This window comes from Camellia sinensis, chromosome 13, assembly GCF_055761805.1.
Source record: "Camellia sinensis isolate YWXY chromosome 13, ASM5576180v1, whole genome shotgun sequence".
Taxonomy (NCBI): Eukaryota; Viridiplantae; Streptophyta; class Magnoliopsida; order Ericales; family Theaceae; genus Camellia; species Camellia sinensis.
Window position 1 is genome coordinate 153424511 of NC_138973.1, and position 18169 is coordinate 153442679.

General features: G+C 34.3%; 1 pseudogene across 1 annotated transcript; it reads right to left on the minus strand.

The window, feature by feature from the left end:
- Nucleotides 1-4862: 4862 nt before the first annotated feature.
- Nucleotides 4863-16752, minus strand: LOC114270907 (succinate dehydrogenase subunit 5, mitochondrial-like; annotated as a pseudogene). Its single transcript, XR_014349799.1, has 4 exons — nt 11773-16752; nt 6152-8901; nt 5860-6045; nt 4863-5053 (listed from the first exon to the last, which is right to left on the minus strand). The product of XR_014349799.1 is annotated as a succinate dehydrogenase subunit 5, mitochondrial-like (transcript).
- Nucleotides 16753-18169: the final 1417 nt, after the last annotated feature.

The window sequence follows — 18169 nt, forward strand, 5'->3', positions numbered from 1 at the left end:
CCAGAACCAAATGAGGATGAGATTGAATTTATACTGGATGCAATCTGTGATTACCTTAATGTTAAGGTTTGTGCATTTTTTTCGTTTTGTGTGTGCATGCTCATCTATATCTTGCATGGAATGCTAATTTTCCAAATATTTGTTTTTTGTAAAGTTATTTTTTATGGGATTTTTGGTGAAGTTTGTTCTTAATAAAAAATAAAAAAAATTCTGGTCATCTCGGTAAATCTTTGTGGAATTATGAAAAACAAAGCCTGAAGATATACCCTATTATCTGGTTGTCTCTGTGTTATCGTATTCTAAATGGAGTTGGACTGAAGAATAAGAAGTTTCTTTCTTTTTGTTGGTTGAAGTTCAACTTTTGCTATCTATCTGATATCATTTTCTTTGATGTGAGCCTCAAGTTTTTGTGTCAAGATTATGCTGTGCAGTCCTTACCATTTGGACTATAGGCCCAGCTTTAAATGTTGCTACCTATCTCTTATTTTTAAAGCAAACTCCATGGCAGATGTCTTTTGATCCCATAGCATAATGTAGCTTATAGACTGGAATGCTCAAGATATGCATCTCAATTTTTTTATCAAATGAAATGCCCATTGAAACCTCAATATCCACTGTTGATGCTGAAATGTTACTATGTAGAGGATCTTATAGTAGCTTTTTTGCAGTTTGAACCCTTTCAATACTTAAATATCTCCTAGTGATGAAAGTTGATAGATTCTATAAGCATCTCCCTCACCATTTTATATGGCTAAGGCTCCCTAGTCTTTGGAAACATGTTGCACTCACATATTAAACAAATGCCAGCCATTTCTGTGCAGATTTAGCTTAAGACATGTCATCCTTCAATCTGTTCAATTTGTGTGTAATTGGTATGCATTTGAGATAATGTAACCTAAATATTTTGCACCTACATTAACCAAAAGAAAATATTGAAGCATATCTAAGGATGTATGAAGTATGCAAGAATGTGTTGGCCTGTGTAGCCTTTTGAGCATTATCTGACTCTCTGCATCTTTGCATGTGTTTTTGCTGACACTTGTAGGTGTAAATAGTTTTGTAATGCTATCCAAGTGATCCAAATACTCATTGATTTATAGTTTGTCACAGAAGATGAGAAGAATATTCTGTGGATTTTCCAATTTTAGTAGCTCCTTCCCATACTAGAGATCTTCTCAAGTCTAGGCATACCTCAAGAAGTTGGGATCTCAAATTTATGACTTAACTTGCTTATTTGGTCTGGTTGCCTTCCAGGTCTGTGGACCAATTAGTTTTTTGTATTGGTGGATATTTGCCAATACAATCATGCTGTTAAGAAGCAATAATGGTTGATGTTTTAAATATTTTTCATATACATGTCAAGACATCATTACAAATTCATTAGTTTCTTACTTCAATTTTGTTTTCTTAGGGAGAACTTTAGTTTTATTCTGGTCCATTTATGTTGATGTGACTCAACCTAGGTGTCATCTATTTTGTTTAATTATTCAGTTTTTCGTGGATACTAAAAATATACCAGGACAATTTAGGTATGGCGTGTAGATGTTTTTTCTGCTTGGAGTGGTATTCGCCCATTGGCAACAGATCCTAGAGCAAAGAACACTGAGAGCATTTCCAGGGATCATGCTGTATGCGAAGATTACCCCGGTTTAGTCACGATTACTGGTGGAAAGTGGACTACATACAGAGGGTACATTTTATATTGGCTGATCTAGGCTTCCCTGTAAGTTGTTGAATTTGTATCAGTTTTTGGAAACTGAAACTTGTATGCACTGGGATCTTCTTTTTTATGCTTTTGTACAATCATGTCCCTGAATTTAGTTAAATACACATTGTGCTAGCACTTCTAGTTCTATGCCCCTTCTTTATGGCTTATTTGTAGCAGATATAACAGCATGTTATGTTACCTTAATTTATAGTGAAATCAATATTAGAAGTGTGAAGCAACTTTTTCCTGTCAGTCTATTCTAATGAAACTTGTGTTTTCTTTACATGAGTAAGCATGGCAGAAGATGCAGTTGATACAGCTACCAAGTCTGCTAAGCTGAGTCGTACCAACAAATGTTTGACATACAACCTACGTCTTATTGGTGGAGATGGATATGACCCTGCATCTTTTACGGTGCTTGCCCAACAATATGTCCGCATGAAGAAGTCGTATAGTGGCAAAGTTGTGCCAGGAGTGATGAACATTGCCACAACAAAGCATTTGTCCCATGCATATGGTACTTTGGCTGAACGGGTGGCTGCCATTGCTCAGGTTTGACACCCTTGCTTGATACTTCATTCTGTACTTCTAGCATTCTTTTCCCTATGAAGTCTTAGTCGTTTACTGTAATTTTTTTCTGCAATTTATTTTATATTCTTCTAGAAGTTTAAGCTGTCAGTCTGTGACATAACTTTGGCAATTGATATTTGTTGTACTTCACTATTTTTTTTGTTGAAACACTTTTCAATAAATAGATCAAGATATTCTGCTCGATTACACTTTTCAAAAACTAGCACACGAGAAACACTTTTCTCATAGTTTCTCATGTGCTAGTTTTTTTATGGGAGATACTCACATGCAGAAGAAGGAAGTGGTTTGAGTTGATTTATATGTAGTTCATTAATTTTCTTGTAATTATTTAAACAGAACTAGTGATATGATTCTCTACTATCTGTTTTCTCAGTCATCAAGATTCTTGGCTAGAAATTAATTGTTTGTGGATTGATACAGAACCTACATGTAGCATCTTAGATACATCCCCATCCATTTGCTCATGATGTGGATATAACAAACTTCATATTGAATTGTTTCTAAATTCAGATCACTGGCTAACGAGTGTGGTGGTGCACACCTGGGGATTATACTTGGATTATTTACATTTCAATTAATGGTTTATTACCATTAGAATATGTAATTATTTATCTTTATGGGGTAGCAAACATCATGTTGACACTGTCTCATTCTCAATTTCTTTGTTTTGCATTGGAAGAATACCAAATCAAGTTTAGGTGAATTTTTTCTTTTCTCTGTTTTGATGAAATCCTATCTATAGATAAATCCCTTCAATTCATTGAGGTGGAATACTTCTTATAATTCCGTAATGACAATCCTATGCAGTACTTGAAGTTATGCATGACAATCCTACTAGCAGAGTTAGATCAGTTTTTGGATACTTGGGGTGTACCATGATGGAATTGTATCACTGATGCACGTAATTTGTGGTTCCTGCTAATTGACTGTGTAAACCCTTTATTTATTTCTAGAATGAACATTTGGGGAAGCGACTTGCCCATGGATATCCCTTTCTAGAAGCTAAGGTGGCATACCATGCTAGGCATGAGTACTGTGAATCTACAATAGATTTCATCGCTAGGAGATCTTGGCTTGCTTTTTTAGACACTGATGCAGTAGGCCGAGCATTACCCCACGTAATTCAGATACTGGCTGCTAAACACAATTGGGACAAGTCAAGGTAGAAGCAAGAAGTACAGAAGGCTACAGAATTTTTGAAAACTTTCAAGTCATCAAAAAATGCTGAGTTCCATGATGGGAAACACAACTAGTAAGTATAACTATCTTCCATTAAAATTATTGTCTAAATGATTCAACAAATTGATCTCGTGGTTTACATTCACTTTCACTCTGTTTTCAGGTCATACACATGTTGTGTTGAATGTTTGAGGAGCTGGATCAGCTTGCCCTTTTGATAAGAAAACTCTTCTTCTTTTTTTTTTTTTTTTAATAGCCAGCTAGGTGATTATTGACACCTTATGGTTATTGCATCCACATCTTTGGAAAGATGTTTGATTCTCTTGAACTTGATAAATAGCAATCAGTTATAACAACAATAATAATGCTATTCTTTAACAATTGATGACTGCTGAATGCTTCAGAGCTCAGGTTCAAGGTGCTTTAGATTGGTGAGAATTCTACATACATGCACACTTGAAAAAACAGTGTTTGCTGGTTTATATTTCATATGGTTGAATAGTTGATCTTTTGTATATTTATGGAACAGGTTTTTTATGGTTTATATTTCATTTCTTTCGTAACATAAGGTTGTGTTTGGATCTTGATTTGTGAAGGAAAAAGATTCCCTTAAATTGTAGGATTCTTTCTTCTGTAACTTGGCAAAGTGAATTATACCGTTGTTGTTGTTGTTGTTTTTTTTTTTGTCATGCAAATAAAGTAGGGTTCTTTCCCACATCCCTACCAAGGAAATGTTGGTTAACATCAACTACTTTTTAGTTATGTTACTCCATTTTTTCTTCCCAGAATTGACATGGTGATCTCACTGTGAACCACCATGGCATTTGAATTTATTTTCTATTAAATGATTTCCCTCTTGTGCCTATGAATTTATAAGCTTACTCATTCTCAATCTTTAATCTCATTGTACAGGATTTTTTTTTATTATTTTATTTTATTTTATTTTTTAAGGATTAAAAGTGGATTCACTCGAATATCTCCTGATATGCAAATAGAGATTTTTTTTTAAATTAAAAAAAAAATCAAGCCTTATCACTCTAGATGGACATTTTGTAGTGTAAAATTTTCTCGTTCGAGTACAATTTTCCTTAATTTCACCATCCTTCATCAGCATCATATAATATAAATCTACTTTAAATGATGCTATACTCTTCCTACATAAGGTAATCAAACACTGTAAAATACAAATTATTATCAACAATGACTCAAAATGACAGGACAAACTAATGGCAAACAAACATTTCTAACCCAAAGGAAACCAATTTCCTTACATGAGCTTTTTGATGTTATATGCAACATTAAGTTGTAATTATTAGTTTCACCAAACTTCATTAAAAAAAAAAATAAAGAAAAGAAAAGAAAAGAAAAGAAGAAGTAGAGCACATGAGATCAAACTGGATTTATTTAAAGATTAATGACAACACCAGTATAATGTCTGAAAGAGGAACAAACATGAATAAAGTTCCCCAAGAGAAAAGACAACATGAAGACATGATGCTTTTAACTATCTCCAAGAAACTAAGCTCTGTGCTCAACATAGGAACCTGAAAGTCCAGAAATCCCCAGAACTGTAACCTGCAATCAGAAAAGAAACTGATTCAATAATTAAACAAACAAACTTTATATTCTTCACAATATTGCACAGAAGAATGGTTATAGGCATGAGTCGTAAAATTAAGGATAGCTGATATTCATTTGGTGTAATTAGTGGTCAAGACATTGTCACACCACACTTGCATTTAAGGATCTAGACCAATTTCATAAAAAGGGCAGCCCAATACACAAGGTTCCTGCTAAAGCAGGATCTCGAAAGGGCAAGATGTACACAACCTTAACCCATTTTCGGAGAGACTATTCTGTGACTAGAATCCATAGCATCAAGGACGCTAATGGTAAGCATTACCATTGGGCAAAGCTACCCTTTCATGTACAGCCAAAAAAAGGGAGCAGCTTAAGGCTACTGACTTATTTCAGTATGTAAAGTTTTTTAAGACAACACAAAACTATTTAAGGAAGGGGTTTTCCCACAGAACAAATTATCTGAGTTTCCTGAAAAAATTAATCTTCATCTAAACTTGCCCAAACTAAACATAGACCCAAACTAACACTATACACTATTGCATACGTGCAATTATGTACAGATCACGTAAGTTAAAAGACAAGCTGATTGTAAACACAATTTGATGTTTACTTTAGTGTGCTTTCATGTCTGTTTCAAAAGAACTATAGTAATTGGTTAGGTGCCCACAATATGTAGCACCTTAAATCTCACACACCAAGCAAAATAGGCTCTCATAAAACTTACATATTGTGGTATGGCTGGACTGGAGTGCTCTAAATAAACACAGTGACAAGAAAGCCATGTGCAAAAACTACAATACCTTTCCCCACTCAGAACCAACACCACTGCACCTCATCTTAAAGTGTATCATTTTCGTTCCAAGCTCAGTCTCAACTTTCTTACGCAAATAGGTCTCGTCTGGCCCAAAAGCATCCAAATATGCAGTATATCTTTGATAGATTGTACGCAATGCATTCACAAATTCCTCCAGCAAGGGTTTTACATCCTACAATAAGTAGCAAAATTTTAAATCATTAGACCACAAGAACTTGAGCGGAAAAAAAAAGAAAAAAAAAAAGAAGAAATCATTCTTCCCATATAATTTATGTCACCTCGCCACCCAATCCAGTGCTGTCATCAATTGCCATCCTCAAAGACACGAGTATCCCACTAAACTCCTCGACTGCCTCAGCTGCATGGAAAACATTTGCCACACAGCTTCTTGGGCAGCCTTGTCGTCTGTATTTTTAGAAAAAGCCTTATTTGCATCACTGATGAGTGTATCTGGAAGCTCATCCCAACATGCAGCCATTAAGTCCTTAAAAAGAAACAGAATTTCAGGGTCTTTTATGTAATAACCCGACCCTCGCATGTGATTCTGCTATATTTTAGTCTTTATTTTGTGCTTACAAATGCTTAATATGACACTGCATGAGAAATTAAGTTTAAGTCTAGAAGCCTTATGAATCGAACTTGTATCTGTTTAATGAGGAAAAGCATCTGTTACCATTATAATGTTAAATCAGAAATTGGAAGTCCTAGAGGCTTAATTATCTGAAATTGATTATATATCTGTGATCAGCATAATTTTTATGTAATATTAAGTATGTTTACGAAATTTCAATTTCGGAATGATTAAACGATTGAATTTTGTCTTATATGCTTTATATATGAATCTATATAAGTTCAAGTAAGTGTGATCAAAACTTGAAGTATCTCCCGGAGAGGAAAAAAAAAAAAAACGAAATAAAAGAAAAGGGAAAGGTCAACAAGGAAGGAGGTGAGATTAATTAGGAGGATCTTGGAGATTTGTGAAGCCAAGGTATGTGAAATTAATTTTGCATAAACTTTCCCTTAACCATGTGTAAAAATTCTCCTTTCAATTGTGAGGAAGGGTTGTCAATTTCTTATGGGAGCTACTAGGGTTGTAATGGAGAGTTGTGTGTGATTCTTGTGTGATTATCAAGATATGCTCATCAATGGGTTGGGTTGGGATCTAATTTAAGTGTTGTGTAGAATTCTACTTCAATCTTTAGTTCCCATGCCAAACTCATGTAATTCTACTTATGAATTGTGCTATGTTTATGGACATAAGGAATCTTATGTGTTTATGTTACATAATTGATAAGATCGTCCTATCTTTGAGTATTGTAGTCTAACTTCCTTGAATTGTTATGTTTGAACTCAAATATAGAAACATATGGCTCTATGTAGATATATATATATATATATATATATATGTGAGAATAATCAAGGAAAAAGGAATTGGATGGTAGTTATGAATTTAAAGTTTTGATGAATCAAATTGAGTTGTGAAGTTAAGAGCTAGTTTATATTGAGAATCATCATGTATGTGTAATGATTTTGGAACCTTGTTTTGACAATTAAAGGATCTAATTTAGACCTTGTTGATGCTCACCAAAAGTGGGATTTTTCAGAATTTTCGGACTGCCAAACAGGGCCATGGCCGCACGTGCGGAGAAGAGGAAAAAAATCTGGGTTGCCTACTGTCTACGGCCGCTCTTGCGGAGGAGGGGGACCGCACGTGCTGTCCATGTCCGCTCGCGCGGAGGGGGCTGCCGCACGTGCAGCCCAGGTCGGAAAGCATGCTGGTTTTGTTTTGCGTGCTCGACCCTCTGATATTTTTAAAATATTTTTTTGATAATATGGTTGAAAATTCATTCGAAGCATGTGATTTAGGAACTATTTAACAAGAAAAAGAGGAACTAATGTGAATCTTTGTGTGTGTAGGAAGCACGTCAAGAGGAACTAGTGCCCCGCCGCAACACAGTGAGTAATAGTACTCGATGTACCTCAATCACGTTAATCATTATTGTTATTGACGTTATGTTTAATATGTATGCTATTTAGAAACCAATATGAAGTTATGAATTTGAGACACATTGTGAAATTATGAAAACATCAAAAGGAATTGTGAAGTTATGATCCTATGTGGCCAAAGGCCATTTGTGAAGTTACAAACCTATGAGGCCGAGGGCCGCCTTGTGAACTATGTGAAACATGAAACTATGACTATGAGGCCGAGGGCCGACTTGTGAACTATGTGAAATATGAATCTATGAGGCTGAGGGCCAACTTGTGAAATTGTGCATCCAAGAGGCCGATGAATCTAAGAAGCCAAAAGCTAATTTGTGTAGGTGTGAACCTATCAGGCCAATGGCCAATTTGTAAAGTTGTGGAACCGACAATGTCGTTCAAGTAATACGGAATCAGACTAATTATGTGATTACTGTTTCCTTTACGTTGTTATCTATATATGAGTAGTGAAGCATGTATGTACTATTGTTCACTGAGCTTAGCTCACTCTATGTTATGTCTGTTTCTGTAGGTAACCAATCAAGAGGTCGGTCCTAGACTTGGCGTCGTCATACTTTTGTCAGCCTAGGTATAGCCAGGCACCTGCTTGAAGCCATTTATTTTTGTGATGTTGTGCTAGAATATGGCTTATACTCTAGTTATTGGCTTAAGAGGAATGCATATAATGTTTTTGTTATACGCCCAACCATGGGGCTGGTTCTGTATATGCATATGTATATAACTAGTTCTCAAACATGTATCTCCTTATGTCTATTCGTCTTATGCTATATCTGTGATCCTGGCATGGTAGTGATAGCTTAATGGATGTCATACTTTCTTATATACTATTCTATGATTACTACAATGCTTTCGTTCAGGCCCCTACCTTATATATATATCAGGTTAAGTGTCCTTTTCTACATAGGTTATGCCCAAACTTTCAGGGGCGAGTTGGGGGTGTGACATTTTATGTCAGGAAAGTGGGTCACATCTTCACTAAAAAAGCGTGTACTTCCAATGGCCATTGTGAAAGGAGGCGGGCAATCTGTATGTCACAATATGAGACCATAATTCAGAAAAGGGAAGCTGAATATGAAAATAACATATGAGCAAAGATGTACAGAAACTAGCAGTGAGGCAGCATAGGAATGCACATGAACCAATAATAAGATGTTATTTGGTTTATCAAAGAACTCTCTCACTACTTATCCTCTCAGCTTTAACCATGGAACCAGTGCTACCATAAAACGTTAATACCAGGGTGTGTTACGCTATGGAATGCACATTTTGAAATCTGGAACACTTTTCAAAAAATGAGAACTTTAGTTAGTGATCCAAAGTGATTCTATATTTTTTATATTCTTTTTCTTAAATTTTTTCCTGTCACTGAGGTATCTTCCTAAATGCGCTAGCATATAAAAGTGTAAAATAAGATGAAAAAATACAAATATAAAAGACTAGAAATAAATGAAATAGATGAAAAACATTATTAAAAAAAATAATGCAAGCTAATGGAATGTTTGGGTGATGGATGAGAAAGGAGGTAATTCCACTTAAATATAAAAATAAAAGAAAACAAAAAATAGGAACAGTGGACATTAGATTAGAGTACACTAATAGGTCAACAAGACATAAAATCAAACAGGTGAAGCGCTTAAAAGAATTGCACATTCAATTTCATAAATACATAAATTATTGCCCCAAAAAGAAGAATAATATGTTTAAGTATTCAGATCAGTCTCAATCAACAAAGCACCTGTTCAGATATATGGGTAAAAGCAGAAAGATGAGGAAGAGAGCGAGAAAATACCGGAAGGCATGGTTTGTTTGTGATATGCGAAGAGGGGTTTGTGACCCGGGGAGAGAGAGAGAGAGAGAGAGAGAGAGAGAGAAGGGGTTTGTGTTTGATCTGCAATCTTCGGAAAGAAATGGTGCGTTTTGGGAAAGAGACGGTGGGTTCTGGGGAAGAGATGATGGAGAGAGAGAAGTTGCATCACCTTCGCCATCAAAGGATGGAGAGAGAGAGAGAGAGAGAGAGAGAGACGCTGCTTTGGGTTTTAGAAGAGAGAAAATGAGGGTGGTGAGGTTTTAGAAATGAGAGAGTGATAAGAGAGACCTAGTGAGGTTCTGATAAATGAGATAGAGGTTTGGGTCTTAATTTTTAGAGCAACACTTAGCTCAAATATGAAGTTGCCTGGAAATTTACCTTGTCGGTCGTCTAGGTGGATATCCGGTGAAAAGGTTGATAGTCGCGGTCGACAAATGTGGCAACTGCGGTAAACAATCTTTCACTTGGTCGTCCTGGTGGATGTCTGGCCGGTCATCCGGGAGGACCACTGGCCAACATCCATTTAAGCCATTCGAGCCCCTCCAATTCGAGCTACCACACTTCTTCCTAATTTTTAATGTAAGTAAATTTTCTTTTCTTTTTTTTATAGTGGTATATTTTTTGGTGAGGTGAATTATATTTAATTTTTTTTTAATTTTTTATATTTGTCTAGTCAGGAATAATATAAATATATAATTTTTTTTACAAACAGTTAAAAAAAGACGACAAAAACAAAAGATAACATAACAGAATTAGATTTTTTTTCAGTTAAGTGAATCACAAAATTGAAACATTATCTAATTATTACAGACATAAGAAAATTATTAAAGGCATTGTTCCAAATTTTAATCATTCTTCATCATGATGGCTGTATTTTCTTGATTATTCTAGTCTATAGATTTCCATTTTCACGGAGCATACAAACTGAGCATACAAACAAGTTCTTAGTCCATTTTGGTTTCATAGTGAGTTAGTGACTACTGGTTGGGCTCTGGTTTTTATATAATTAATCAATTAGCATGCTGGAATATTCTGTGAATGCATCACAATCTCATGGAAAGGAAATAGGAAAATAATAATGCAAGCAGTTACAATTAAAAGTTATGTAAAATTATACGATCAATTCCAATAGTACTAAATTTAAGCCTGGTTTGGGATACCCAAAAAAATCCAAAAACTTACTAAAAAAGTTAAAAAGTTATCACTATTCACCCAAAAAAAATAAAAATAATTTTACACGCAAATTATTACAACTCAGTCTGACGTCCCACAGACTGTTGCTGAGTTTTTTGGAAAAATTGCACAGGCGGGGTGCACAAACAACACAGTGTTGTTCGGCCCGTTGGAGCCTATCACGGGTCTTGTTTTGATAATCTGAACCGTTCAATATGTAAAACTCGTCGAGCACTATATGTCTATAAAAAATCACATTAATCAGATATTGCTAACTACATGATTAAATCAGTTTTGTAAAAAAAAATGGATGGTGTTATGGTTAACAGTTGAAAAAAATTAATCCGATCAGATAACTATCGATATCCAATCAACGTGATTTTTTACAAGTATATAGTACTCGATGAGTTCTACACATTGAACAATTCAGATTATCAAAACGAAACCCGTGATGGCCTCCACAGGCCGAACAGCACCGTCCAATGCAATGCTCGAAAGGTAGGCAACCATTTCTTATCATCAATTCACTCCCCCAGACGGCACGGCCGTACTGCCTACTGTCCTTATCTTCTCCTACACACTAATTTATATAATCTTTTATTACACATTTTTTCGTAAAAAGTCAAAAAGTTAACCCAAACAACCATCTTTTTTTCCTCAACTTTTTAGTCCAAAAAGTCAAAAAATACACTTATTTAGGACACCCCAAACAACCCCTAAATTTCTTCTCTGAGCATTTCCACATCATTCTTGTAAAGTTTTTTTGTATGAATTTTAACAAATCAAGGCTCAAGTAACATAAATCCCTTATTATCAATCATCTATCCAAAGCACCAAACAACTAACCTAGAATTTAATATTTCATAATTTATACATGATTATAAACATAAATTGAACTTTAGCAATAAAGTTTACCTTGCAGAAGAAATGGTGGTAACACTAGTTTGGCCTACTGAGTGTGCAAAAGATGCTAGGGTTTCAGCTTGAATTTCGATTGAATGTTTACTGCAAAACTTAGAACTTTAACTCAAAGTTTGCAAACCTAAGGATGCACAGAGAGATCACAAATAATCTAAAATCATAGATAGAATATGAGAAAGCTAGATAAGTAAATTACTATTCATATTCTAGAAGTGTCACGCATGGTAAAATGGGAAGGCTGACAATATTAACAACACAATAGCACCATCCCTTTTTAACAGAACACAAATATTGCACAATATATTCATTAACGTCTGATCATACCTGCAAAGCCAAAGAAAAAGGAATTAACAATATATTCACTAACGTCTGAGCATGATTTTCATAAGTTGGCAGTATCAATGAAAATAATAATTAATACTTAAATATCTAATACATGATCTCAATACACACCATTTGGAGGAAAAGAAAACGAAACACTACAAGCAACAAGCAATTATTAACATAATCATAATTCTTAGCCTTTCCTCACAATGTCAAAAACAGAATCAATAAGTTCATTGTTCAAAAAAAAAAAAAAAAGAATCAATAAGCTCACTATTCAGATTATGGACTATTTAATGTTTGTTCGAATAGTGGCATACTGTTCATCTTCTTTTGAAGCTTGTTGCCCACTAGATGCATCCAGCACCTATAATCTTTTCGTTCTTCTCTTTCTCACCTAGGTTACCAAATAGACTGTTAAAGTTATCAAGACCACATGAGGACAAGCTTGCCTACATATACGATTGTGTCTACATATACAAGAACTGCTCATAACTAGCAGTATTTTCAAGGGACGTAAACCTGCACTACACAATAATATAATAAATTACAGGTACTTCCTGTGAAGCATACAGAAAGGGTTTAAAATCAGATAGAAACTATGCAGGGTACATTTTCCTAACCTCCAAAAAAGATCTTATTAGACCACCTGTCTGAGCTTAGAAATTCGTTGTTTATTTTCTTTTTATTCTTCAACTTAATGATACTAAAGTTACCGTTTGACTAATTATTTACATTAAAAAAAAAGAAAAAAGAATAGAGTTAACTTCTTGTGTTCCTAGATAAATGAAATGCAAGTAAAATAAAAAAAATTAAGCAATTTGATTCTCATTTGGCTTTTTGCTGCTGTTTACCATTTATTTAGTTTCTTTTATATATCATTGCTAACCTTTACACAAATTTGTAAATTTCTTGTAAAATTAATTGGTAACAGCAAGATTTTGATCTTATTTTACAATGTAATCAGGAAAAAAGAGTTATTTGTTAGTGAAACTGAGCATATATATATATATATATATATATATTTCTCATATTTGTCCTATTTTATTTCAACACTAGGACATTTTATCTTCCAATTTCAAATTTGCCAGTCCTTGCCTCAATGAATTCAAACTTGTTGATAATCAATGAAATAGCAAATTCACAGATGCTATATATTGAACTCACAAAACAACAAAATTCACCAAATGCAGCAATAATTGAAGATTGAATGGTGACAATAGGAACTAGTTGATTTCACAAACATGAACAATATACATGCAGAGCAATTCAGTTTTCCAATTTGGAGTAGGTTCAAATGAATATTGAATGTAATAGAGTAACTAAATTCAAATCAACAATAAAATCTAAAAACTAGTAAAATCCATTAAAAAAAAAAAGCCTTAGCCATAAAAATGGAGAGAAGATGAGATTACAGAAAGAGTGAAAGAGAACTCCATACCTATTCATTGCCCTTGGTCATTGCTCCATTTCTGAAATCAATGCTCTAATCGAACAGAACAATAACATCAGATTACATTAAATCAGATCATCTAACGAACTAGGGAAGAGCAATTGCATCAGATTATCCAGATCACTAAGGCCTAAAATCGATTCAGATCAAAAGAGATCCAAATCATATGGCCTCGATCTCCTTCTCTCTCTCTCTCTCTCTCTTCGATTCACATATGTGCTTCGTATATAAGAAGTGAAGGAAGAGAAGAGCGAGCCAGAGAAACCACGATTGATCACGATCTCTTGGATTCTCCTCTGTGTCTAGACAATTGTCCTCTCTCTTGGATTCTCCAAATCACGATCGAGCGAAATCAGATTTGGGAAACGAGAGTCTAGGCAAGTTTTACATAATCGGGGGTTTAAGTAAAATGGAAAATAAATAAAAGAAAATGAGAAAAATAAATCGCGTACATGAATGACAAGGAAAATGAAGTGATTTTTTTGCTGTTCCTAATTTGTTTCGGTTGATTTGCTATTGCAATTTTTTGTTTGTTTTTGTAACGGCCAAACAATCAGTCGCAACAAAATAGACGCAAAAAGCTACATTTCTAGCAGTGGTAAGGGTCTAGTTTATGACTCTTAATGGAAGAAATTACCTTTGTATTATGCAACTTCACACATGTCTTGAGATTCTTTTCGCATATTCCTTGTCTGACTGGTTTATTGTTCATGTTTATTAGATTCCTAGTTAATGAAAGAGGTACAATGAAGTATGCTGTTGAGTACTTTACAGAGATTTATGGGTTTGTCACCCAACATACTCAATGTCCTCATCTAGAAGATGGGTACCATTTGCCAAATTGTTTGCCTATGGAGGTCAATACTCGACTTCTATCCCTCTTCCCCCCTATGTGGTGATGTGCCAACTTTTGCGTCCATGAAAATGTTACATTATATTAGTTGTACTTGATTTGGTTCTCTATTGCACTTCATGACTACTGATCTTGCTAATGTCTGATGAAAATGATGTTTTTGTTTGTAATTTGAGTATGTGCTGATCTCTATATATTAAAAAGATCCTTCTTTCTTCTTCTTCTTCTTCTTGTTTTTTTTTTTTCTCTCTCTCTCACTCTCTTAGACCATCTAGTTTATGTTAAATTTGCCTACTTTCATGCAGGAAATGCTCTGCCTGAATCCAGCTAGAAGAATATCAGCTCTTGATGCGCTTGCGCATGCATACTTCAAGAATGATGATGATGATGATGCTACTTCAAGAAGAACAAGAAGAAGAAGATAAAGATAAAGATAAAGATAATGTTGGTGATGACGTTGATGATGATGATCCTTGATTCCAAGTCCATAAATTTTCTTTGTTGTTGTTGTTATGTTGACAGACTATCTCTAGGTGATCTTTCTCTCATTCATTGTAAATTTTCTCCCAACTCAAAAGGTTTTGTTGCAACCAATTTGTGCTAGGAACCGGGTTTTATGCAATTAGATTATAATTAGGTTTTATAAACTCAGATCTCAATCTAACTCAACTCGACAAGTTTGTCAACATCCCAATCCATTGGATTCGGTTTCAAAGAAATATTTTGTGGCCCTTAAGTTGCTTGTTTGGCATCATTTTTGTTTTTTGTTTTTATTTTTTAAGAAACATGTAATCTTGTTTGATGACTTGCTCCTAAAACTATTTTTGGGATTTTTTCCCCTTCAAATTTTAGTTAAAAAATGGATTCCATTAGGCCTGAAATATATATGGAGAACTAAGGGCTTCAGAGGATTATTTAAAGGCAATGGTACTAATTGTGCACATATTGTTCCAAATTCAGCAGTCAAGTTCTTTAGCTATGAGCAGGCTTCTAAGTATGATGGTTTCTACCTATAGTTCCTTCACAAATATAAAAGCACATTGATTAGATTTGTAGTGTTGAATGTTCTTCTTTGGTTCTGATTTTTTTTTTCTTTTTTAATTTGACAAGAGATTCCAAAATTTAATTTTAAATGGTACTTACTGTGTTTGTGGAACATGTTTTGTTTAGTGAATTTAACCTTTTTGGTTATGGCTTTGATGAGTTTCATGTGTGTAAATATATGTATGTATGTATTCATGCTAAATGGCCATATTCAAGTCTTCTATATGATTTACTGGGCTAACTTTTCTGCGTATTAGCTATCTAGGTTATACCTACTATTACTAAGTTTTTTTTTCTTTTTTTTTTCCCTCAAAACAATACTGTTACTAAGTTAGTTGCAGTGCAAAGTTTGTCTAATACATTTGAGGATAGAAAAAATAATTTGAATTGATCACTTCTTTGCATTCGAAATTAGTAGTTTGGTGAGAAGACGAACCGAGAGGAAATAGTAAATTCTATATTAAATAGATTTTGAAATCTAAGGCATCTATAAAATTGTTTAGTCATTACCATTATCTTCTCCCCTTATTTGATGCCTTGGTGGCACGTTTGTTTAGCTGGTGTGGAAGGTTGGGGGTAGGAATTTCATTCCACTTTCTGTCTATACAAGACCTCGAGACAGGATTCTAGTGGCATATAGAAATGTGGCAAGTGTAGGATTGAAGTACCTCTGAAACATGGGTCTCTGTGACTCATTATGTGGTGATTATCTAATACTCATTCCAATAGGAATGAACTAAAAGAGAAGAATGCACAAAGTTTGCCCTGCAAACTATTGAAATCCACAACCCGCATGATAAAAGCTCAGGCAACATCTAGAAGAAGTATAGGAGAAAATGACAAGAAACAAAGAATCTTTGTTGCCAACGCATGCGTAAGCAAGTTGTTAAGGAGGTGTTGACACCAAAAGTTTAAAATTTTCTGTCGACCGAGGCTCAAACACGTTCAGAAGAGGGCCAAGAATAAATGAGGTAAAGTTAATGGCCCAAGAAAGAGGAATGAGGAGGTAGTACATGGCAGTACCAGGAAAAAAGGGAATTCAGAGGCAGTTGCAGCAGTTGCAGTTCATGGGCAGTTATAGGAGCATGGCGAATAGGCACGTGGCAGCACAACATGGCTATTGAAAGTCATATAAAAGGTACAAGTTCAAAGAGAAAAGAACCTTCAACAAAATTCACAACCTATGTGGAATTAGGAGTAATATAACTTAATTGGAAGTAGCTTTTGTACTTAGGAGTAGTTTGTTTGTAATTCAGCCCTTAGTTGCATGAAGCGGGAGCGGGGGCGGGAGCGGGGGCGGGAAATCGTGAGCCGATAGAAGTTTCTGAGGTTGGGAGCGTCTCGGGGAGAGGTAATATATATATATATATATATTTTAATGCACATTAGAAGTTTTTTCATAAATATTTTTATTTTCATGTACATTAATTATTTTATTTATTTATTATATTTTTTAAATAATGTATTATTGTTAATTAATTTTTTTATTTTTAATTGATATATATTATAAATAAAAATTATAATAAATAAGGAATAATAAATTATGTTAAAATAAATAAAAAGAAAAATTAGATATTTTATTTTATATTTTTTTTATTATATATGGTTTAATTAGATTTGTTTTAAATAATTGGATGATTTATTTTATTTATTATATGTTAAAAAGTTAAGAAATAATAATTTACAAAATTTTTTATTATATATGATATTTTAAGAAATAATAATTAAATATTTTTTATTACATATATAATATATGATAAATTATATTTATTATATTTATTATATATGATAAATTACATATATTATATATTATATATCTAGATGAAGAGAGAGAGAGTTCAGAGAACAACGAACAGAAACAGAAATGAAGAGGGAGAGAAGTGGAGACGAAGAGAGAGAGAGAGAGAAGCACAGAGAGAGTGACGAAGACGAAGACGAAGACAATCGAGAGAGTGACAAAGACGATCGCAAGAGTGACGAAGATGATCGAAGCCCTTTCTCCTCTCATGTCGACGTCGAAGGTTAGGGTTTCTCTCTCTCTCTCTCTCTCTCCTTTACGATCTCATCTTAGACTGATTCGCGTTTCTCTCTCTACAGAAACGCGATTCTTACACGTTTCTGTCTAGGAATCGCGGAATCACGATTCTTACTGAGAATCGCCACCAAGTTGCACGATTCCTGCAACTAAGATTCAGCCTCTGTGGCCAAGTTTTCCTCTTTCGATTGTTATGCATTTTGAACTTGTAACTTAATTCTTGTAATTAAGTGGCAAGTTTACTTGTTCTTCAAGCAAATTTCACTTTATTTACTCTTATTTCTTCACATTACAACCTCCAAAGAAGTCCTTGAAACTGTCAAGGCATAGAACACCAACCACAATTGTCTGATTTGTTGTTGTTTGTGGAAGTTTGGTTTCTCTGTCGATTTGACCCAAACTAGATTTTTACAAACATATTTTGTCATGCCCAGTGGGACCTGTCTAATTTGGAGTGATGGCTAGGAAGAAACAACACGAAGTTTTTGAAGTCCCTGAGAAAAGGGTTGAAGATGGAGATGTCACGCCCCACTTTTTATTACTCGGAGTCATTACCAAATTCTTTAACTTAATTCAATTTCAGAGATAACATGCGGAAATAAATTCATACATTCAATCAGTAGAAGTGATTAACAATACTCTCATTCGTAAGCAAAGTAAATATTACATGTTCTAACTTAAT